This window comes from Ooceraea biroi, chromosome 1, assembly GCF_003672135.1.
Source record: "Ooceraea biroi isolate clonal line C1 chromosome 1, Obir_v5.4, whole genome shotgun sequence".
NCBI classification, from domain to species: domain Eukaryota; kingdom Metazoa; phylum Arthropoda; class Insecta; order Hymenoptera; family Formicidae; genus Ooceraea; species Ooceraea biroi.
Window position 1 is genome coordinate 10,029,063 of NC_039506.1, and position 24,021 is coordinate 10,053,083.

Here is a 24,021-nt window from a genome sequence, read left to right on the forward strand (position 1 = left end):
CTTAACGGTGCCGCGTCGCCGTTCCGCGCGCGGAAAGAGAAAAAGGTCCGCAATTCCGAGTCGCCGTCGCCGCTGCCGCGCGCGTGGAACGCGTGTATCCCCGAGACGCGAAACGACTTGCCACCTCGTCCAGTAATTGGACAGTCGCGAGGATGCCGCGGTTTACAAGAATAACGTGGCAATTTAGCCGGCCGCTTAAGTCGCTGCGCGAGCGCGCGCTTCGAGCCGACGATCCGTCCGTTAATCAGCACCAGGTGTCGTGAAGTGCCGCCTCACCTCGAATGCAAGCACCTGTTTGTAAATGCCCACGTCTATACTCCAATAATTATTTATCAACGTCGCATTGAGAGCGCGGGGACGCCGGGAGTCGGCGGGATGGCCCGCTCCGGCATTCGCCCGGGCGTTTTATTATTCACGATCGCGGAGCGACGCGCCTTCGGCTTTCCCTTCCTCGCTCCGTCCCTCTTCGTGTTCCCCTTGTGAAGATATTTCTTCTCCGTGAGAAGGAACGCGTTAAAACACGTTCTTCGCGCGCGAGCCGCTGCGTTTCCGTAATTATAATAAATTCGATCGAGAGATATCGACGCGAGATATCTCTCGGTCGCGATATATCAACGGCGACGGTAAAGTGACGGCTTTACTCCCGGCTGTTGACGGACAGAATCCGCATCGATGGCTGCCGAGAATACCGAGCTTTACCGTAATTACATTCGGTCTCAGTTCCTGCTTCGGAGTAACACAGCTCAATATATATACAATATATATATATATATATATATATTCCGCGCCGCATTCCACTCGACAAAACCACCGTGGCGCATTATCGCAGCCAATGTCGCGAGATATTGTTTTATCGACTCTGCGCGTCGAGAAGACGCCGGCAAAAAGCCGTTCCTCGAGAAACTAGGAACGTAACGCCGTAACGTTGCTCGGCGAAGCAATAGCTGGACGCGGAGCAGCTAGTCTCCGTCTCGAAAGCCCGGGTTTCCGTTCCAGGATTTTGTAGCCGCTCCGTCACGACCGGGATGCCTTCCCGCAACCCCGTGGCAGACCCTAACAAATGTCGCGCGTCAGGATAATTGCAACTGCGCGGAATTCGCCCACAAATGGTCCCACGACGCAGTCGTGCGTTGTTCCCGACGCCGCGGGAGGACAACGAGCCCGATGCAACCCGGGCACATTTTCTCGCGCCGCACGCTCCTGACACAGACAGAACCGCAGAGGAGATTCCTGCGCTCGTGTGTGGAGGTGCCATCAACCCCCTCGCCGCGGGATGTCCGGCCGGACAGAATGCGGTAAACCGAGCGTGACGATTGCCCGCCGAGGCATTTTTACACCTACGCCCTGCGCTCTTTCCAGGAATCCATCGATCCCGATCCTCCACACCTCGCGCCGTCTAATCACCGTGACTTCAGCGGCGCGCCTCCCCGCCCTCTAAAACAATGAAGCTGGACTTCCCGGAGCGCGTACGCACGTCCGCGATTTTACTCGACGTCGTCCGTTTCTTGTCGCTCGGGCTTGTTGCCCGGCGAGTCGTTAGGACATCGCCAGTGGAACGCGGGATCGCCCGCAAGAACTTCAATCCCGACGCTCGTCGGCGGATCGAGCGGCTTTTACGACTACGAAGTGCGTCCGGGGATCATATTTAAGGGATTCCTCGCCGAACAATAGGACGCACGTGATTTCCGCCAGTCGCTTTCCATCTATTGCAAATTGATTTAATGTTTCAATAATTTTCCTTCTCCATACGGCATAGGAGTAACTCCGCAAATAGCTCAGTGCATTTTAGTTGGAAGGAAGAATCGAGCCTGTTTCAGGCAACTATCTCGTTTAAGTCGAGATTAGAAGGGACTTATAATACTGCGTGTGCAAACTGTGCAATTTTTCAAAAGCAACTGTGGGTTGATCAATAAACGCTGCTGGTAAAAATGGAAAGACCTGGGACTGCGACAGCGAGCGGAAAGTGTCACGGTTCGAGGACGCGATTCAATTGCGCTCCGAAGTATCCCCGGAGGACTCTTATTAAACGGCGGTATATTGATATTTGCACGCGGAAAGACAGCCCTCGCGACACCGCGTCGGTTAATCGACCAATCGACGTATCGGCAGTGCATTGTGCGTGCATACCGCGATGACTGCGATTGGTCGATCCGGCACCTTTCTGCCTTCCGCAAGCGACAACGGTCAGTCGCGCGTAAGTCGAACGTGTTTTATTCGCTTTGCATACTTGACCGGCGGCGCCCGACGCGGTTCATTATCCATCGTAAACGCGTTTTTGCCGCGGATCGCCATTTTGGATTAATTATCGGCCGACTCTGGGCGCGCGCGCGTGTCACATTAGCGTTTTCCCCCATGGCGCAATGTACGCATTATTCGATCTCGCCGCTCGCTCTGCTCGCTCGTAGCGCGCTATTATGATCGCGCATGAATATGATCACGCGCGCAATAAATAATTGGTATTCTCGGGAACGCGGGATTCAGACGCGTTGACAATTTTATTATCATAATTTGTCTGGCTCGCGCATCTATCAGCGCGACAGTGTGGCAACCAGGTTTTAATTACTGCAAAGGTGTAATCTCTCCGTTCATGCCGTCACACGTGTGCTTTAGAAAACGGACATTGCTTACGGTTATTCATTAGCGGCGCAATTTTCGTACTTGTCGGATGTGGGCACCTCTGTAATAATATAATATCGCTTAATGCGAGCATCGCTTTCAGAGAAGTAGAGCTTAAGTATTAATTAGAGTAAGGGGTTGATTCCATTTTGTTATCACGCTATGTAATGTAGATAGCCTCTGCAGTATACTCGCCACTTGGTGTAGTCTTTCTTTAGTCTCCGTAATATATTCATCAGGTTCATACATCATCCACACCTCTCTCTCTCTTCGATAACAAAATTTTCTGCTAGTATCTTGGCTTCCTAAGTTCGAGAGTGCAGAAAAACGTGCACCTTTCCAGCCTCACGCGGGAACGATTTCGGTCCAGCGAACCAGTTTCGTTCTTCCTCGAATTAGCCTTTGGTCATCGGACCTTTGATGCTCCGGCGACGCTTTAGGTGCACGCGAGGAAACGACGAGGAACCGCTCTCTCTCTCTTTTCTCCTTCTTCCTCTTCTTCTCTCCCTCCCTCTGAGAAGGTGCACCTTCTCGCGTGCCGCAATTTTCGGTGCGCAAGAGATTCGGCGATGGAGGGTGAATTAATGTCAATGTGAACGGGCACAGTTAATAAACCGGACTTATTAAACGATTACATTAACGCAACCGTCGCCGGAGATTAATGCACTCGCGGCTCTCGGACATCTCACTCCTCCTCGCGAGCACGTACGAAGAAAGGCGCGGCAGCCGACAAGAAATATGATCTACACGGTGTGGGCACCACCGGCTCCGCGGTAGCTTCAGATAATTACGGCAGCGACCGATCATCATTTTTGCGTATCGAAAGGCTGAAGTTCGACCGACGCGAAGTCCGACCGACGCGCAAACTTCTTAATGTCGATTTAATTGTGGCGAAACGCACCGCGGAGACAGCGCTGAAAAATGTCCGCAGAAGAGTTCGAAGAAGGCTTACTACGCCGTTAAAAGTGGGCCAATTTGTACCGATACGAAATAATCTTATTCACCGTGGGCAGTAATGCGGATTAATGGTAAACCGGGCTTGCTCAGCTTTCAATTTGTAGCGCAAGTAACAATTACGGTGACTGATGACTGTTGCTTGGGGTATACAATTATAGCAGCTGACAGTTTTCAGAAGGAAGTTAAAAGCGATCGGAGAGGCTCCGCGAGGAATTCAACGCGAGTGCCGGGAGTGCATGAAACGGACAGTGCGATGTCTGAGAGGTGAATCGCAAGAAGGAAGCAAGCAAGAGAGGCGAAGGCGGCGGTAGCGAGAGAAACGCTTGACTACATGGGAGCAGGTGGACGAGAAGAGGCGAGAACACGCGCGAAAACTACTCGACTGCAGCGGAGAGACACGGAGTGAGAGAGAAATAGAGAGAATGCGAGAAAGAGGAACAGAGAGAGAAAGAGAGAGCAATGTAGGTTTTCTTGGCCCACCCGCGCTTACCTACTCGTCTCGGTGTCACGTGTTTATAAATAGTGCATCAACGTAATGCTAGGCGGCTGTGTAACCACGGCGAAAGATTTACGAACACCGTGGTACTGAGCGGGCAGCAGCGTGCAGGTCTCCCCGGGAGACGAGACACATACTCTTGAACGCGGAAAGGAATCCGGCGAGAGATGTAATAACGAGGTTGAGCGGCTCGCGCCTGGTTAGGCGTTACCGATGATTCCCAGAATGTTCCGTCTGGCTGGAGAGACGCGGCCGGGAATATTATCTAAGGCTGTCACGTTCGCACATTATTGCGCCTAGGAAACATAGTACCGGGGGATTTCATTGCACATTAACGCTGAATTCTGTCAAAATCAGACCACACGCCGTTTGTCTTATTCTTTTCCTTTCCCGGCCGTTGCGCGCACGGCGCTGCAGACGCTCCGCGAGATTACTTTGAGCGCAGCTGAGTTAACGAGATACGTAACGATCGGATCAACGAAGCGTTAACTTACAGACGGGGATAAAGATGACAGACCGCTTGAAGGATTCGAGGCGATTTTTCCAGGAATTTATCAAACAAATCGGATGTTTTCATCCGACTCGAAAATATCTTGTCTACCTGCCTGCACGCTTGCAAGATATGTGACTGAATTATCTGAGCATATACAAATCGAAAACTAAATGAGCATGTACAAAGATTATAGAAAGATTGCCCTTTTCTTACTCAGTAAAATATAATAATTTCCAGCGAGCATTTTATATACGTATCACACACATTTACAAAATTAAAAAAAGTTCCGCTTCTTTGTACGAGACTCGACAGATGGTCATTTGTTCCATGAGCGATTTCGTCCATCAGTTACATCGGGAACCATCTGTGTAAAATGGCAATTTAAAAATGTTATGCAACACCGCATAAGTTACACCTGCGTAGGTTCTAGCGGAGTTACCATAAAAGTGGCTTAAGTGGATATACACACTGGAATCCCAAGTGTCCCAAAAGTCGTAAAGGTATCTTCGACAACGTAACGACACATATTTCACGGACCGTGACTTTCTCGGATGCGTGCTAGCTATTTCGGCTATTTGCGACGCTCGCTCATGTCAGACACGCTCCTGCGTCGCGCTATTCCGTAATGCGAGCAAAGCACTCGTGATTTGAGCCGAAATCCGGAGTCCCAGTCATCATCGTCGGAATCCGCAAGCTCGACGGCGCCGATCGCCTCCAATTAGCCGCGCGCCCAGCAATGGTCGCGGCCCGAGAATAATTAATAATACGGAAAAAGACGGTTGTCGTTGCCGACAATATAGAACGGATCCCGTACCGACGTTTGTTGGATTAATGGGAGCCGTGCGACTGATGGTGTAACGCGACTGAGTAATGGAACCCGTAACTTGAAACGCGTCTCGACAAGACAGAATCCTGGGGTAACGAAAGACACACGTATGGTATCTTGATGATTGAATTTCTAATTACCATAAAAGCATTACGCGCGTTTACGTAGATTTATGTAACATTTGCATTTATCATAAATTTAATACAAATTCAACCGTCGACAATCTGCCAAATGGAACGGGAAGCGTGCTGCACTGCACTTGATTTCTTATACCAGTTGCAACATGTTGTTTATGTAACGAGCTTGTTTAAAGAAAGATGTCATGATTTCACGTGACTAATCGTTCCGTTTCTTTAGTATAGTCTCAGCTGATTTCTACGTTCAAAATGTGGTCATTGAATGCCGTTTCAAGATATGAAACTCCATTCTAAGTTTCTCTCATCTGATACGCTCTTAAGAGGAGTTTCAAGTAACGACCGTAAATGCGACGCTAAGAAATGACAACCGGCTCTCAGAGCCCGTAAATGCCGCCGATCGGTTAATGACGTTTATGACAGTCGGCTCTACTTGAGCGGTACCGTAGAACCATGTCCTCTCCGTCGCTTCGAGAGCGGCAAAGTGGCTCGTGGAAGACGTCTGCTCGAGCTCATAACAAATTAACGACACGTGAGAGAACCCGATCTCTTACGGTCGTTTCATGTTTGCATTTGTCGTTTTTATTAATCAGCTTTTATTAAATTTAATTGCGCGTACAGACGCAAGCTGCACCGGCAGAGCCGGTATCCTGAGTCTCTCGATCTTGCCGCGCGATCCTCATATGCAGAAAAGAGCTTCCGAGCGTGCGAGTGCTAGGATATGGAACTCTTCTCACTTCTGTGGTTAAAACGCTAAAATTACAAAATATATTTATCTCTTATTAAGTGTATTTATTATTAAAAACTTTCTTGGTTGAACATTCTTATGGATATTATTTATGAATATTTTTTAATTCTTAGCTTCTGGACGATTTAGTACAATTCACATCATATGCAAGGTTTTAATAGGCGAATGTACAAGGCAGCAACGATCCACTTTAGTTTGAATTATAGAGAACAAACTGCTGTCTTGGGTAATTTCAGCAACATCTTCGGAAGATTCGAGAGGTCTCGATCTTCTCGTCGCTGGTGTTTTTCAACTTCGCATTAACCAGTGACTTGACTCGAAGTATGCCGCCGTTCCAGCTCCAAATCTTTCCGGCTCATCGACTTCAATTGACTGGACAAGTACGAGGGGGTGGTCATTCCACGGCTGGACATTCACTTGGGATCAAGCAGCGAGGAGCGAGAAGCGGTTCGCGGCGCGCGTGAAAATAGACGCTCAATGCCTTAGAGCCGCAAGACGGCGGCTGCCAACGCTACTGCTGGCGATGCCTGCGCGATGCTTGACTGTTATGAGCAGCTATAATAACAGTGGCCAGTTGCCGCAAGGAGGAACTCTCGTTCTCATTAATGGTACACCCGCGGGTCTATGAATCGTGCTCATGGTGGACCCGCTACTCTCAACGAAGTCTGCTGACGGTCTATGAACGCGGATGAATGTACTCGCGCGCGCGTGAGGATTCGTCGTCGCCCTCGTATCGTGACGCCGATGACAATAATAGCCGGCGCGAATGGTCGACTCTTCGAGCAGCTTGCGAAATGATCTTACCAAATTGTCCTCAAAATTGCGATATGTAGTCTCTCCAATTAAACGAAAGTGATCACATCATTAATATCGATGTCACGCGTGATTGTGTAAATGTATGAAAGAGTGAGATTAGAAATCCAAACTTTTGTAAGAAATCGAAAAAATTTTGATTTCGAGACAATGAGTGCGTTGAGTTGTGTACCGAGATAAACCGAAATAAATACAAAAAAGTCGTATGATAAATAAAACGTTACAATGTCTAAAAAGTCCCATCAAGTGACATTTTCTGTTCTCTTGTAAAATAATCTATTTGCTTAAGCGGATCGTTGCACGGTACAGCTGATAAAAGCTATTTATCAACAACGACATTCATGATTGAATGCACTGGAGATGAACTAACCGAAGCAGTAAACAGGTTCAGAGATTCCGTTAGAGTTATGGACAACGTAGAAGATCACTAATGGCGCGAAATGGCACTCGCAACAGCTTCTTTATCGATGTAAACAACCGCTAAACTCACTGGGCGCAGTATACTGTGCCAAAGTGCCGTCGTATTTTTGGAACGCACTCAGCGTCATGGCGTCTCACGTCAGCACGCCCTCGCTCGAGTCACCAGCATGTCTAGGTGTTACCAAAAAGCGCCAACAGACAGTGTCAATCCCCATGTAAGCTCTCGTTGTCTTGATGAACACGGATATAAAAAGACGCGCATCATCTTGTTCAAATATGGCCAGCTATTCAAAATGAAAACTACCTGCTGTTCCTGCTTTATGCAGTCTGCACTTTAAAGATTTACAACGTCCCCAAGCAGTGAAAACAGCGCACCGTTAACAATTCATTCATTGAGTAAATAAATTTTTAGAGAATGGACCTTAATGCATTTTTTGCATGTCACAAATAAGCTTTAATCACAAATAAGCGCTTCCAATGCAATTTTATATGTTACGTACATAGTTATTTATATTATGCATGGAAAAGTTTAAGGGACCCTTCTTCAGTTCCAGGGCACGATCGTTGTCGTTCGCCATCGTTTGCACTTTTTGCACTCAATACGGCGTTAATTGGTTCGCGAAGTCGCAAGCGCGATACCACCGCGAGTAACGTTTACGAGTGCGTATAAGAGACGGTCATAAATCAAATGAGAAAACGAACGAAAGGATCGCGCCGGTTTGCAACGTGTGATACATCAAGGCGCAGCGTGCCACATAAATCGTGTTTATTGTGCCAAAAATCAATGTTTGAAAGGCAATTCTTTAAACGATGCTTTAACAGCGTGGCTACCATGTGGCTACGTAGGAAGACCAAAGTAACAAAAAGAGCATGCGGTGTTGAAATAAAATATAAGACGAAAAGCGATATTTGTCAACGTCACGTGACATGATCGAGCGAATACATTGCACGCGGTATTTGCAATCCGACTTGCCAATTTACTATTTAATAACGCACAAATATAATTTGCCATGATCAAGTAATTGCTCCATCACATTGCCTCAATAAAATAATAACGACATTAAATACTGCTCATTAATATCTAAATTCTTGTAATTAATCTTCAATTATCTGTAAGAAAGAAAAGAATGCTCTCATGAGAAAGAATTAAAAAATAGAGAAATATCTTGCTTTTTGCAATAACAATTGCGTTTACATTATTGCGTTCTTACATAGAGATTTTATAACAGGAAAATAATTTTCATTTGCACTACCCCGCAGTCACCTGATTTCTAGCAGGACATGTAACGTACGTTACATGTTCTCAAACGAAAAAATGTCCTTGATTTACTATCAGGACAGTGTTACATAAAAATGCATTTATTGTGCCGTAAAAATGTCTATACTGTTCTCCGATTAATAACATAATAAGTATGGAAAACTAATGTTCTTACCGTCAATTCCACGCCGTTAGTCGCGTGACAGTTCTTGCTAATTATTAGACCAATATAATAGCCAGTCTGTTCTACTTTTACGCGTTTTATATGATAATTTATCGTCCGATCACGTTAAAGCGAACGCCAACGTTCTTACGTCGACGCTGCGGAGAAAAAGCGGAGATTGAGACATTTAAGACGTCTCTCAGTGCGGCGAGATAGCGCGCTACGCGAGATAATAGCACGCTCGCTCGTTTATTCGCCGTTGGACACCGACCAACTTAATAACGTAAATGTATTTAACGTGCATTCGACGTGACAACTGTTTCTTCTCTGACAAACTGGCGTCTAGACGATGCCCGGTTTAATGTGTATCATTGAGCGCGGTGGAGCCCGTACTTAACCCATCGATGCTGGGGTCGAAAATCCACACCGCGGCGATTATAATGTCATTACGGACGGCCGTTCCGTAAGTTTCCTTATATCTCGTAATTACAACGTGCGCGAGATCGTGATTTTAACGCGCATTTGTCAACTTCTCTAGCGGCCGTCGATTTCCAGCGCGAGTCGCGTTCCCGGGGACATTTTTCTGATCCCGCTCTTGTGCAGCCCCGTTGGAAACAGGTTTCGCGGTTCGATTTTTATGTAACACAGTGCTACTCCCAGTACGATGCAGGTCCGCGAGCGTCTGGCTGTAACAATCGCCGATGATCCGTGACTCGTTATTTGCACGCGTATTTCTCATATTTCGCATGGCCCGTCGGTCGGTCCCGATCGACGATTAACTCGAATCGGCATCAGGAAAGGCATCGGCAGTGGTTTAGGGCCGCCGTAAACGATGCGCGAGGTTCCAGGTTAATGCCTGAGCTGATTTGTTGCTCGACAAATCGGATTTTAAATGCCGCCCGTAACCATGCCGATCTGACAAAATGACAGTGTTAAAAAAAGCAGAACGGTGAACGGTTCCATTTTCAAGCGTACCAGTTTTATTCATAATTTTACAGATTAGCCGAAATTTAATCATGATATAACGTTCCTCCATTTAAACGAAAGAATCTGCATAATTTCTTGTCTCATCTTGAACGCGGTGTCTTCTTTTACGACGAAACGTATTATATAACGGGTATTTTTGTATTCACCGCGTTAACATATTCACGCGGCAGTCTGCTAATACATGATTACGCTGATGAGCCAGTAATTACGCTAAACGTCTCGCCAATATTGCAACACTGATCTTCGCTATTAGCTTCAGTGTGTCGTTAAATCTTTCTTCCTTCAGCGGATAATCTGTTGATATCTATTAATAGCAGAAAAAAACAAGAGAGAAAGGAAGAAGTTTATGAAATCATTACATACAATATTCAATATTCAAAGTACAATAATTATAATTAACAATAATTTGTAATACGTTTAATATGCATCATATCATATTGCATATATATCTTTTTATATGTGAAATATATATTATTTATATATGCGATATGACATATATGAATATATTTATAGTACACTTATTAGAAGGTACATATTTGCTCAATATGCGTTGATTCCGCCGTCGAATGCAATCGGTATCGTCACTTTCAGGTGTTCAAGCAGCAATGTTAACGGAGTTAATTGACTTCACACTCTCATTGTCCAAGCGGCCACGATCCATTTAACGTAATCTATTTCGAGACGGCGCGCTCCGCGCGGCTGAGCGCGTCTGCCATGTGTGGGTGAATTCGTCGCTGTTTACTAATTTTGACGATTCCCCGCGTTGCACCGCCGTATGCCACGTTAATTGCATTGCATCTCGGACCATTGTGTTCACAAAGTGGCCGATGCGACGTGACGTGACGCGACGCGACCCGACACTCTTCGCAAGTAAGTGCGTGAAGTCGCGCCTCTTGTGCGTTTCACTCATAGCGCAATTACACATGCTCGTTTAATTGTCCACTTGCCAAAGCACCTGTGCCGAGGTTTCTCTATTCTCAGTCATGGATTCCTTTCAGTGCGAAGAGTCAATCAGTATATCGTATAATACGATTCTCAAAGGGACAAATTATTAAATTATTAAAAATTATTATTATTTTAATTATTAAAGATACTAATTGCTGCCGCTTACTAGATCTTTTCGGTCACTTTTTGGACATTTGCTTGAAATTCTCTGAAAAAGAGAAAATCGCAGAAACTAATTTGCAAGTAACTTCTTTCTTAATTACAAGGATTCATCGTCCTTTCCCTCCCTTCTCGCTCCTCGCGCAGACGCGAGCCGGAAACGCGGCGGAATCTCTGACGGTTGTATCATGCGACTCATCTGCCGTGTGGGTGTCGTCGGTAAATCTTGCGCACGTAATATGTCACACGCCTATGACACGCGTGCGTCTCGCTGACAATGGAAGTGACACGCGCACGCACAACTTCGAGCGCGCGTGCACGTTGCGAGAAAGCGCGTTCTATGCGACAGCCATGCATTGGCAACCTCATCGGGCACACCCTAAAATCGAGAAAGGAGAGCCAATCTAGCCGCACGCGACGACAGTATGCTTCTCTGAATTCGTCGGCGTGTTGCAGCACGCTCAGCTAAAGCGGTCTCTCCCGTTCGAAATATACGCGCGGAAGTTGTCACGGGAGACATTACGAGCTGCGCTTGCTATCTGCAATACGCAAACGCCTCGCGGACAATATTGAGTTATGTAATGCGCAAGGCTGCCGCGTTACGTAGCCTGTTAGCGGCTACATAAAGTTTTCCGTCGCGGGTTCTTAGGTCTAATATAACAGCTAAGTATCCAGTTAGGTTTACACTTGATACTCTGCGGATATACATTTAGTATTTTACTGTTGTTTGTATTGCTGCGTTAATATGTTTCTGCTTGATAAACTAGATCTTTCTTCCTCAAATGTCCCACAATTAATATTCTTTAGCAAAATCAAGTTGTCAAGTAAATCGCATTTTCGGAATTGCAATTTTATTGTTATCTTCATCAAAGAAACTGTATTTCCGTTTAGATGAGCAATGTACCTGTTCTTTTTTTCATTCTATGCTTTTCTCTTCTTTTTTGACTCCGCAAAGTCTCGCGAACCCGCTGCTCGGTCAGACTAAACATCTTACCCCGGTCGCCGTAGAAAAAGAACGGCGGACGCATCGTTTCGTGCGAACAATATTGGCTGGCTCGGGGCGGAAGAACGAAAAAGTACAGGAATGGCACGTCGAGGGAGGAGAACCACGTCTGGAGCGACCAAGACTTTTTGGGGGGGCAACAGATGCTCGCTCTTTTTCGTCGGTCTGAGCGGGAAAAAATTCTTCTTCTCCCCGGGCTTCTGTCAAAATCGCCGGCGAGAGAAGAGGTCTTATTTATTGATGTCTCGTGCAATTCTTCGTTGCGCCTGGCGACCATAATTCTACGCGCTGATGCACTTAAGTAGAAACTACATTTCTGATATGTACAAGTAACTTTTGAACGATTCAATAAGCCTAGACGAGATGATTAATATGTTCAAGATAGTTCAAAATATGAAGTATAACTTATTCTTTAAATTACATTCAGGATTCAGCGTGCACTTTGATCTCACGCCGTTGCTTAATCGATTTAAGCTCACAAAGAAAGACGCCGTAAATACGATAATTGGTCACGTATACGAACGTGCAACATATTATGTTCACAAATAAGTGCTGTTGAACTGTCAAACTCTTCCTTGTTCATCAAGTATCAAAACGCCGAGATAAAGCGAGAAAGAGAGGGCTTGGCTCGAGACGCGCGGTCTAAGTTTGCCACAAACGCCGGACAACTCTGATATATTAGTTTCATGCGCGGTTACATAACCGTGCATGAGAGTTCTTCGGCTCTTCGCATATTTGACGTCAGCCGCTGTCGCCGTGGACGAGGCGTCGACGTGGTCTTCGTCGTCGTCTACCGCCTCATCGTCGTCGTGATCGTCGTCGTCGTCTTCGTCGTCGTTGTCTTCGTTGTTGCCGTCGCCCATCGTCGTTGTCGTCGTCGTCGTCTAGGGTTCGCCGCCTCTGCATTCTGCTGGCGTCGTTGTGTCTCACAAGAATATGCATGTGGCACCATACGATGACCTTAGCGGTGCTCTTCATTGCGTTGGAACTTTGATTGATCCAATTTATTCTCCATGAATACCATTGTGCAACTAATATTAGGGATTCGTACTATAGCATCTTCGTAGAGAATCCTGGAAATTCATTTGATTAAAATGTTACTTTCCGCAAGTTTTTGTTCATTCCTCCATAGATGTATGTATATCTTCTATTGAATATTTTTTGTTGTGAAAAAGGAATTTAATTTTTAGAATAACTAAACTATAAAATTAATTTATCGAGTGTTAATGTGTGAAATATTCTGTTATTAAATTATTTTGTTTATTCTCACCACGAGCTCGATAAAATCATTCATGACGAGAATGGATATTGTATAGGTCTCTTTGTATACACTTCTGTCAATCTAACGAAAATGGATTATTAAAAATTATTGTATACACTAAAAGGAGCGGACACATAACTTGAGCTAAAGATTATGACGATATATTATATAATAAGACATTCATTTTCCTCCTGAATGAAGAAGATCCAATTTCAAGACAATTTCTGTCCGAAGAACAGTTGGAAGAACAAGCTAGACAGAAAGGAACATGCACATGAAGCTGACGGGCTCTGTTGTTTCCGCAAATGCAACATGACAATTTGATTTGTCTGATACTTGCAAATCATCGTTCGCGCGTGTGCTTGCACAGTTACATAGTGACGCAAGAAAAGATGAGCGAGGAAAGCGAACATGAACTTAGAGTACGATTTGCGGATAATTTATAATTTTCATATAGTTGTATAAATCTCGTGAGAAAAAAGTGTTAAAGAGAGAATGAAAGTTTCTCACGCGTGACTCGACAAACATTCACATCAGACATTCAATCCGCGAGGCACCTCATTTGATTAGACTAATCGCAAATAATGATCTTCAGCTTACAGCGAATAGGAGGTAGCGGGAGGCATCGAACCGTATTTCGTTGTTTCGTTTGAGGCAACACGACAGTTTGGCATGACGACTACACGTGTACTATTGTTCGTTCAATCCGAGGCCACCCACCTCAGACGTGTTGCACGCACGAGAGCGAGCGAAAAGACGGAACGGAGATCGAGGAGACGGTCGGAGAAAGAGAGAAAGAGAGGGAGACAGAGAGAGAAAGAGAAAACCTGAGAAGAGAGAAAGAGAGGAAAGTGTTCGCTGTAAAATGAAGAAGGACGAAGACACCCGCTCGTTGGTCGGCGATTCCGAACGTCCAGATCCTCAGAGCCGAGTCGTGTATTATCGGCGCTATTATTACTCCTTCGCCACCCCCGACATCCCTCTTGATGGACAGTGTGACAGCTCTCTCCCTCTCAGCCCCCTCCTCTCTTTCTCTCTCTTTGTCTTTCTCTCGCTCTTCCCTTGCTTTGCCTCTTCTCTGCTGGTCTTCTTGCCTCTTTAACAACCGGTGGAGTCACGACGTGCACGCTCGCGACATTCCGCAATTATTAATAAAATACATAGTTGATGGTTCTCAACTCACGTTCGATTATTTTAACCGGACCGTAGGGTGGCAATATCGCCGTCATTGGCATGGAGACTCGAATTTGCGGCTCAACCGCGTTTTAAAGATGACAGCGTCATTACGTCAGTGGAATTACGCAATTTCACTGCGAATCAATTAGGTAGTTAATATGGTTTATGGAATATGCGTCCGAAATGAAACATACCGGCGAGAAATAGCCAATAACAGCCGCATCGATCAATCGAAAAAATAAATCAATAAATAATAATCGCTAGGTAATCCAAGAGAGATATTTTTCAAATAACGCGATCTTTGTTTTAGAATTTAGAGTTTTAGATTTTAGAACAAGTTTAGATTTTGGATATTGATCTTAGAGAGAAACCACGCAAAATCAACAACGAGAATAGAATACTGAATCGTCGATAAATATGGCCGGCGAACTCCAGCAAATATAATAACTACGTACTGAATTACGTACGTGAAATGTCGCGTGTTTGCGCTGTTAACGTCAACTTGAACGGCGATATTGCGCCAATTTCACGCGAAAACATTACGTTTGTCGGGCACGAGGCTCTTCTGGATCCACACATATACGTATGCACACGCGCGTACTGACGCATACGCCGAGCGTTAAACAACATTTCGCGTGTTTTATCGCACCGTCGCGATGGACAATTATATCGCCCGATGCGTTGACGTCGTCGACGCGACGGTTTCACGGTCGCCGGCGTTCTCGTCTCGCAAAAGTCGTCGTCTGTTGAGAATTTCACGTAACACCCCAGGAATTTCTCGCGGATTTGAGGCGCGACGTGCCGCGCGCGAGCTGCATCTCGCGCAGCACGCTCGTACGCGCGTGTCATACGCGACGGAATTACGCGTATCCGACACTGTCGTCGTAGCGCGTGACTCACTCGTCATCCAACTTGTCACGCGCAGCGGCGATTTCGGTGCTCCCGTCGAGCACTTATTAGCCGCTCCCGCTAACGCGATCTGTCGCGGGACAATGTCCGACACGAAACTCGTTTCATTTGACTACTTTATTTACGTGAACAAGCACGAGAATGAAAGAGAAATGAGCAGAGGGAAGAGCAATGGGCTCGAGAGAAGGGAGACGTCATAACTCATAAATTATATTCCACGTGGACGGAACAATGCGAATGCTGCGAGGATTGCATTCGAGGCGCTCGGCTCGTGCAGCCGCGCTCTTATCTTGTGCAGCTTCTTCGCTAAATATAAGCAAATGCACCCTCTTCTCCCGGGCCGCTCGAAATATTTTTCTTTTCGGTTCTAGCTCGTTACGTTCTCGTTTCCAGGGCAGAATCCGAGGCATTCCGCGCCGATACACTCGCGCGTAATGCGCCTCGTCCATTGCATTCCTCCGGCAAGACACCTCGCGTAATTCCCCGATGGAAACCGCCGTCTTGGAAACGCGGCCGAGCCGCCACGCCGATATTGCTTCCCTGCGCCCGCTTCGCGCGATCGCTGACTGAAACGAGAGTCTGAAACTGTCATCTGAGAACAGGTGTCTCGGTTAACAGCGAAATTGTCGCGAACGCTGAATTCCGATTTCACGAGCGCGGAACATCGTTAAACGAGCCGCGCGTGCTTACATTCGATAAAAGATCATCGAGTCATCATAAAAAGTCATCGAGTGGACAATTAGATACGATTGTAGTTCATGGATTACGTCTCTCTTCGATACGTCGAGATTCACATAAACGAAATTGAATGATTTCACTAAAAAAAAGTCTGAAATCATTATTCAATTACAAAATTACATTGTCATAAATATGTAAAAACTCGATAATTGTTACTCGACAGTCGAGAGACTGATTGGGTCTCACTCTGCACCCAACGCATTGCAGGTAGACTTCAACGGGGTGGAACGGGTAGGGAGGCGCTTTTACGTCGGACGCGCATGCAAAAAGTTTCGATGCACTCCGTGCGACACGACCGCGGCTTACGTAAGCTCGCGCGTGAGAGAGGGACAATATTTCTGCTCGTGTCACGCGACGAGACAGTCGCACAGACAGACCAGACACGACGCGACGCGACGCGACGGACTTACCACCCACGCGAGTCGGCCAGCGGCGGTTCTCCATTTGTCTATCCACCCTGTCGTCCGTCTTGCCAATCGCGGAACGGCGTGACCGACGCGGGCCGCGGCTCGCAGCGTTCTCCCCGCACCCCCGCCACGCCGAGAAGAACGTATATGCGTTTCGCAGCAGCGACGCGGACGGTCCGCGTGAAACGTTACAATCATCGCTCATTCCGCGGAGAGCCGCCCCAAGACGGCGCCCCCAGTCATCTCCCCCCTCCCCTCTTCCCCTTTCACGTCGTGGCGGCTCGCGTTAGACGCGCGGCCACGTACGCAGGCCGACGATTCTTCGCTACTATTTCAAGAGCCGCGGAAGCGGGCCCCGCGGCGATTCTACGCGCGTCGCGTTGGACCTTGTCCAGGGCGATCGTCCAATCGCCCGCGGAGATTATTAGCGTGAGCGTGTGCCTACCCGATTGTCGCTGGACATCGATTCCGGCGACGCCCGGGTGATGTAACGGCAAGTACAAAGCGTTATGTAAATGAAACCGAGCGAGGCGGAGGGAAACGCAGCGAACGATCTATTATCAGGACCGTCGTCGGGCTGGAATATCTCAATTGTCACCGTTGAGTTGCTGGGCGTGTCGCTTGATATTGGTTTCGCGATACGATGTTGCGCGAACACCAAGTTCGATTTAAGTACGCGAGGTAAGCGAGGAATCGATCGCAACAATGCTTCAGATTTAACTCGACGTGACTTCCGAGAGGCAAACGTTAATTCCGTTAACTTGAATAACGAAAAAATTATTATTATATTATTCTTTCTAACTAGGGGAAAAATAGTAAAGTTTATTATCTACAACATATTGCTATATCCTTTTACATCCTAGTCGCCGTTTTACGTCTAAAGCGAATGGCATACAGCAAATTCAAAGGTAACGAGCAGCGTCTGTATCTATTGAAGTATCTTCCTCTCAATAAAATGGCGAGCCTTCATCCAACTTTATCGGTCGTAGAATGGATCTTCTATAAGGATGCCCGAAGGGTCAAGCGACTTCACTGAGTTTCGAGATTGTCGCGAAACGCGGTGTGGAGGAACATGCTGAATCCGTGAGCGCGCACGCCTCGGTGCATCGTCGCGCGCACAAAAGCACCGAGAGAGAGTCATACGAACGGAGGAGGCACGACGAGGCTTGGAAAGAGCCAGACGTCGCCGGCAATAACTTGTTGCACCCAACCACTTGTTGCACGCCTCTCAAAATTCTTCACGCCTCGCCGAGCAATTTTACCGTAAATTGCCTCTTCGGGAAAAAATCTCTCTCGTGGCGTATCTCATTGGGTTGCGAGGCCAAGCCGAGGCAGGAAGACTGGTCGGCTACGAGCGTTGCTCGTAGTATCGCGAACAGGCAGGGAGGGGAAGAACCGAGAGGAAGTTAATAGACGAACGTAAAATAATAAATTGAGAGATTATGCCGCGAGAAGAGGAGGAATCGCAGTTGTTATTCGAGATTCCTTCCCATTATCCACGTTCTCGGTCCACTTGCAATTATGTCATTAACACTTGACAAGTATTACGATCGAATCATGCAACGCGATCCGATTAAATTTGAGGCTCTGCCAATTGCATGATGTGCACGTTAATTTTCACGACGCTGAAGCGGGGATATCAGAAGACGATTTTTTGTCTTTTTGTTTTTTATTCGAGGATGGATGTCTTATTATTCACAGACATCCATCCTCGAATAAAATCATCGTTTGTCTTTACGATTACCAAATCACGCCCGCATACCAACGTTTTAAAGGCAATTAAGGCGGCGGCGATCAAATTATTCGAACACGCCGGTCCTTTGACGCTGTGCCGCCTCCGGAGTTACATGATTTCACTAGTCGCGATAGTATGCGTGATCTTGTTACATCAACGCCAACTGTGGAGCTAAATGCAAACGTGCCGGACATTTGGCACTTGAGAATTCAGCACAAGGGAGACTCGGCCGTCACAAGCCGCTCGTTAAGTATTTAAATTTGCATTTCCAGTATGCATAATAATATAATAATGTAACCGATAATTTGTAAAGGAGTAAACATACCACGACGGATGATTGGCGAGCCGATAGCGCGGCAAGGTACTCTTACGTGTGCTAATCTTGGTCACAACGACTAATCTACGTTGAGAAACAAGCTGTTGATTTAGCATTTTATCGTGAAATTTCCTCAGCGATGCATATCTTGAAAAATTTTGAAGTCTCGTGCGGACGGAGCTTCAGCAGGACCACACGCCGAACAAACGAGCCGGCTTGGTTTCCGACCAAATCGCGCTTTGAAAGGGGAGCGGCTACATGTGGATTTATTAAATGCTGAACGATGCGCACTACATCAAAGTAAGTATTATTAGACGGTGACACGTTGCAACGAAAATAGCGACACCCCCGCTCGCTCGTTGCGAGTGTGTTGAAACCTCAACCTTGCTTCGCATGGTACCATATATCATCATCCGTTGGCTATCTCTCGCAAGCTTCCACCTTTTGGCTGCTGGACAGTTTACGTTAACAAGCGAGCAAACATAACAAGCACTTTTATAGCTCTTTATGAACATGTCATAAATATTTCACCGTGATTTTCATGTACACATTGTATTATTAATATTTAGATACTCGTCACATTACTACAGACAAATTATTAATTTACTATCCGGAGAAAAAAGGCACAAAACATCGAATAATTAATCGACTCTATGTGCATGCCGCATCTGGCGGCCGTCGCAAGGGCGATTTTCAATTCTCGCCGACCATTAAACGCCTAAATGCTTGTAAGTCATTGCACGGACCGTGACATCTGACGTCTTTAACGAAGATTAATTAAATGCACCGCGATGACAGTGATAAATCGCGCATCAATATAATGTTGCGGTGATATTGCACGTTTTGAGATTCATGCGCGTCACCGATTAACTTTTACCAATTAAAATCCTTTCGCTAGCCTGGCCGGCCGCCTATCGGCCGGACGATCGCTCGATCACGATAGCGATCACGAAGAAGCGCCGAAATCTAAGCGATCGATAACACCAGCACGCGTACAAAGTATTGCTCGCCAGATCCTAACGCTTTCGTGTTCTTCACGCTCTGACGAGTCGCATGATCGTTAAACGATCGTCGCAGAGATGATCAGTCCGTCGATCGACTCTCGATTGACACGATCATCTTTACGGCGATGTGTCACGGTTCGCTATCGCGAGTCGTAGATCTCCCCGGCGTGTATCTCCGGTCTTGCGACCGATTAATACACTCGTGGCGCCCGCAATTAATATCGGTGCGACATAAGCATATTCGCGCGCGCGCGCGCGCCTGTGAGGCAAAAATCGTTTCCATGCATGCAAATGAGCGACTCGGCATTAATTAGCGTCAACGTCGTCGAAGCGGGCCAGCACCGCGTTACATGAGCGTGTAAAAGCCTGCACGATGCAAAAACGATGCTCACGTTGCATGTATGCGTATGTCTTCGCCGATACGTCCACGACCGATCGCGCGCGCATTTCTCGCCGCGCGGAAAAACAAGCCCAAAGTGTAGTCTGGAGCATATAACGACACTGATAGTCACCTATAAAATATTCGCAATATTTTTGAATTAATTGCACCTTCGCTAATGGAAGCGAGAAATTTTTTCACGAACGAACAGATCTTGAATTATCACTCTGGAGCGATGCGCCAAGCCTGTTATCATCAAACTATCTTATTTCTTAATCACAGGTAGTTGTAAGAGCTGGTTCGGAATTTATTTGTTAACATGTCCATATAAACGTCATGTGATATCTAGTGAAGTGACATTGATGACTAGCTACAAGTCGTTTTTCCAGTCAATTTGCACTGGATATCTTCTCATGAGAGGAAAACTTTCAGTAAAGATTAACAATTTGCACTCGTGGCACTCGCGTCGTTCCTTCGCTCGAAGAATACCAGCCGCGTCGGCGACGAATCGCTCGCGAGATGAACACGAAGATGCTCGGCCTCGGCGCGAGGAGAGAGATGAAAAAAATGAATCCTCGATTCACAGCTCGACTTATTAATGGCCGTTGCTCGAGCCGTCGTTCGAGCGCGCTAAAGGAGGCATACGTCTTGTTTGCCTTTCCACCTAATTCAACCGGCACACACGCGCCGGGCCTCGAATAATGCACACGTATGCGCACGTACACGCATACGCGCGCATCGCGCCTCTGTCACGGGAATCGCACCTGTCCAAGACTCGTTCGTGCCGCGAGCCTTAAGCCTGTCAGCGAGATTCATACGGACTCGGATTGATATATCTCTGGTGAGCGCGAATCCGCTCTTACCTCTCGCAGCTTCTTTCACCCTTTTTCGCGCCTGGCCGCGCGGTCCAACCGCGAGGAGGAGTCGCGCGGTCACTCGCGCGTTATACGTTTCACGTTCGGACGTGCGTAGAGACCGGGCGATAAAGACGCGGAAGAACCGAGTCCGTTTTACGCGTTACAGGCTGCAATTATTTTATGTGGCAGCTGTAATAGAGGATATGAGAGGCCTCACGGGAGATAGTGAATATCTCTTGCGTCTCATTGCGATGCATGAGGCGGATGAAGTTATCAAGTCGTGATTTCGAGGAAAAAATGCCAACATAGGAGGAGAGTATAATGGAAAGAATTAGGGTTTTGCAATGAACATTTTGAAATAATTGCGAGGATGTATCACGGTTCAATAATTACTTTCGACTCCAAATGTATTTGATAATTAAAGAACTACGTACGAGGGATGCAGCTCGAAGAGATCGACGTGAAGAGGGGGTGGGTGCACTCGCGTGCATCGTGATGACGTACGATAAAAAATCTCATTTTCGTTGCACCTTGCGCGCGGTGGTTGCCACGCCCGCTAAATTACGTTTTCCCCAAACTGCTTCGCGCCACGCCCGCTCGTACGTTTTGGACATTGAGAGGGGTTGACGGTCGTTAAGAAACGGTCGATTTTTCGTCTGCCGTTCTCGCATTTCTCAACTTTTAAACCCCCATCAACCAACGACAGAAGCTAAAAGAACAAGAATCAATTGCGAAGACATTAGGACTAATGGAGTACTTGCAGAATATGCTTTATCCAACTGAAAAGATGATATCTTAAAACGAAAAATGATTCGATATCTTTAAAGAAGTTTAAAAAGAATCCAAACAAGTCTTAAGAATATAAATTCGTTGCGAATTAAGCAAGGATAGGCAATAAAGGACAAATATTGTATTATTTATCATTAATTTGTTAACGCTTTTAAAACTCAATTTTACTGTTTTCTTCAAAAAAAGAGAAATTAATTTTCGAGTATTACGGTCCTAAAATTCGTCGCGCTGCTTCTGCTGGTATTTCAAGACTCGCGATCGAAGCTACGGTATATCCAGCTTCTCCAGATTCTCGGCGTACGAGCGGTGCAGGCCACTCCGCCGGATGAATGGAAATCGCGTGAATGACCGAGGATCGCCCTCGGGTGATCGAGAGAAGCAGAATGAGCGGCGGCGATCCGGTATGCGTGATCGAGAATGATCGAGCGAGTCCCTGAACCGAGTTGCTCGCACGATTCCTATAGGTCGTCTGCTTCAGGGGGATCAGCAACGAGGAATAATCCTCTCGTGCACACGTACATATATCCAGGAAAGGAGAGGAGAGGCAAGGGGACCGCAGCCACTGAGGGAGACAGAAAGGAGAAAGAAATAGCCAAGTGGAAAGTGGCAGGCCACCGTTAAGCGGCGGCCAAAAACGCGCCGCCTTGAGGCGCAATATGCAAACGACGCTTTAAAACGGGATATCTGCGCTTCGTGCCGTCGTCAATTCGCCGGTATTACCTCCGTTTTACTGTTTTCACACGAACTGCCACGAACAGCCACATGCTCGACCGAATGGACGGTATATTAGGCCCGCACATCTGGATCTCGCTGGAAGCCAATAAAACAATTTTCGGGAACACGCGGATACCGACAAGACACTAGAAGTGTCGATAGAAAATTGATGAGAACTAGCTCTTCGATTGGCGTAAAAAGAATATATCTGCAATAATAACAGTGCTGGACAAGATTTCTATCGAGTGGTAAAAGAAAATTACAATAGATTGTACAGATCAAGTTTGAAGAGGATATGATTGGAACAAAATGGACTAAGTAAGTGTCCATCGAAGAGATAATGCAAATAATGTTTAAAATAATATCTTTGACTTGCAACCGCGACAGTTTCGTAGCGATGCGTTTTGCTATCTATTCGGAAGGGGGTTCCGTTACGAGCGAGCCCACGTAAACGGCAACGAAGAAGAACCGGAGCCTCGGGGGAGGACCGGGTCAAAGAAAGAAGAACAACTCGTGAAGGACGAAGAGGGCACGGGGGAGGAGAGAGAGTTGCTCTACATATAAGAGAGCCGTAGCCCGAGGCGCGACTCGGCTACCGACGCTCCCTCCTCCGCGCTCCTCCTGCGCATAAGACTCGAAGGGGGGGCTTGAGGGGGAGAAGAGCGAGGACGCTGCACTCCAGATGCGAGCAAGCAAGAAAGAAAGAGAGGCAAAGAAGGGACGAAGGAAGAGCGAGAAGCAGGGGAGAGAGGGGAACGTCCACCTCATCCATCCTTCTACCGTCCCCTCGTTCTTGCTTCTCCTAATGATAGCGTGCACGTTGCCCCCTTCGATGCACCGCGCCGGCAACAACAACAACAACAGCAGCAGCAGCAGCCAACAGCAGCAGCGTCCAGCTTCGACGCCGGGATATATACAGCGAGGAAGGAACGGGACGCGGCGAAGGTTAGCCTAACTACCAGAGCACGCCTCCGCCTCCGTGCACTAAAACATTACCACGCCGTCGGCAGCGTCGGTCGCCACCGCCGTTGCTCTCCGCTACCTTGTAGGGTATCATCGGAGGCGCGTATAGAGAGCCCTAAGTGCTATTCCGGAGCCCCGAATCACCCAGTGCCACCCTTCGGTCGTTTCTCTACTTTCCCTCCCGCTCCGCCGTTATCGCGAGAAGGGAGACGGGTAATCGAGCGAGACCCGTGATTACCCGGTTGAGGGTGGAATTCATTATGGCGAAATGCACTTTGATACGTGTTCGCTCCTTTTTTTTCCTCCTCTTCCCCTTCTCCTTTTATTCGCCCCCGACCCCCTTGCGAGCGAGTGGGAGACTTTAATTACGAGATAATTGCGCGGACGTGGCGCGCGGTGCTTTTGAGGGATACGTTACTCCCCATATTCGGAGATACTGCACGGCTTTTATGGAGCGATCTCACAAGTTTTGGAATTTCTTCATATTCCATGCGGGACTCGACGAAAGCTTGGACCTTCCTGGCATCTCGTCTTCGAGTTGTACATACGACTGTTGCGAACAACGAGAATACGAGTGTTCACGTATTTCTGCTCTCTCCCTTTCTCTTTCTTCCTCTCGGTCTCTCTCTCTCTCCTGCGTATTGCTTTTAAATTCCATTTTCCCCAATATCAAATTATCCTGTCACATCTCGTTAGCCGTGGCCGAACGGCGATAGAAACTTCCAACAGCCGAGTCGAGGCCGTGCGCGCGGTGA

The 24,021-nt window shown here is 47.1% G+C and overlaps 1 long non-coding RNA gene across 1 annotated transcript; it reads right to left on the reverse strand.

The window, feature by feature from the left end:
- Window positions 1-9,881: 9,881 nt before the first annotated feature.
- Window positions 9,882-15,196, reverse strand: LOC113562384. Its single transcript, XR_003406888.1, has 2 exons — window positions 13,289-15,196; window positions 9,882-13,091 (listed from the first exon to the last, which is right to left on the reverse strand). It is a non-coding gene; the product is annotated as an uncharacterized LOC113562384 (long non-coding RNA).
- Between the last annotated feature and the right edge of the window lie 8,825 nt (window positions 15,197-24,021).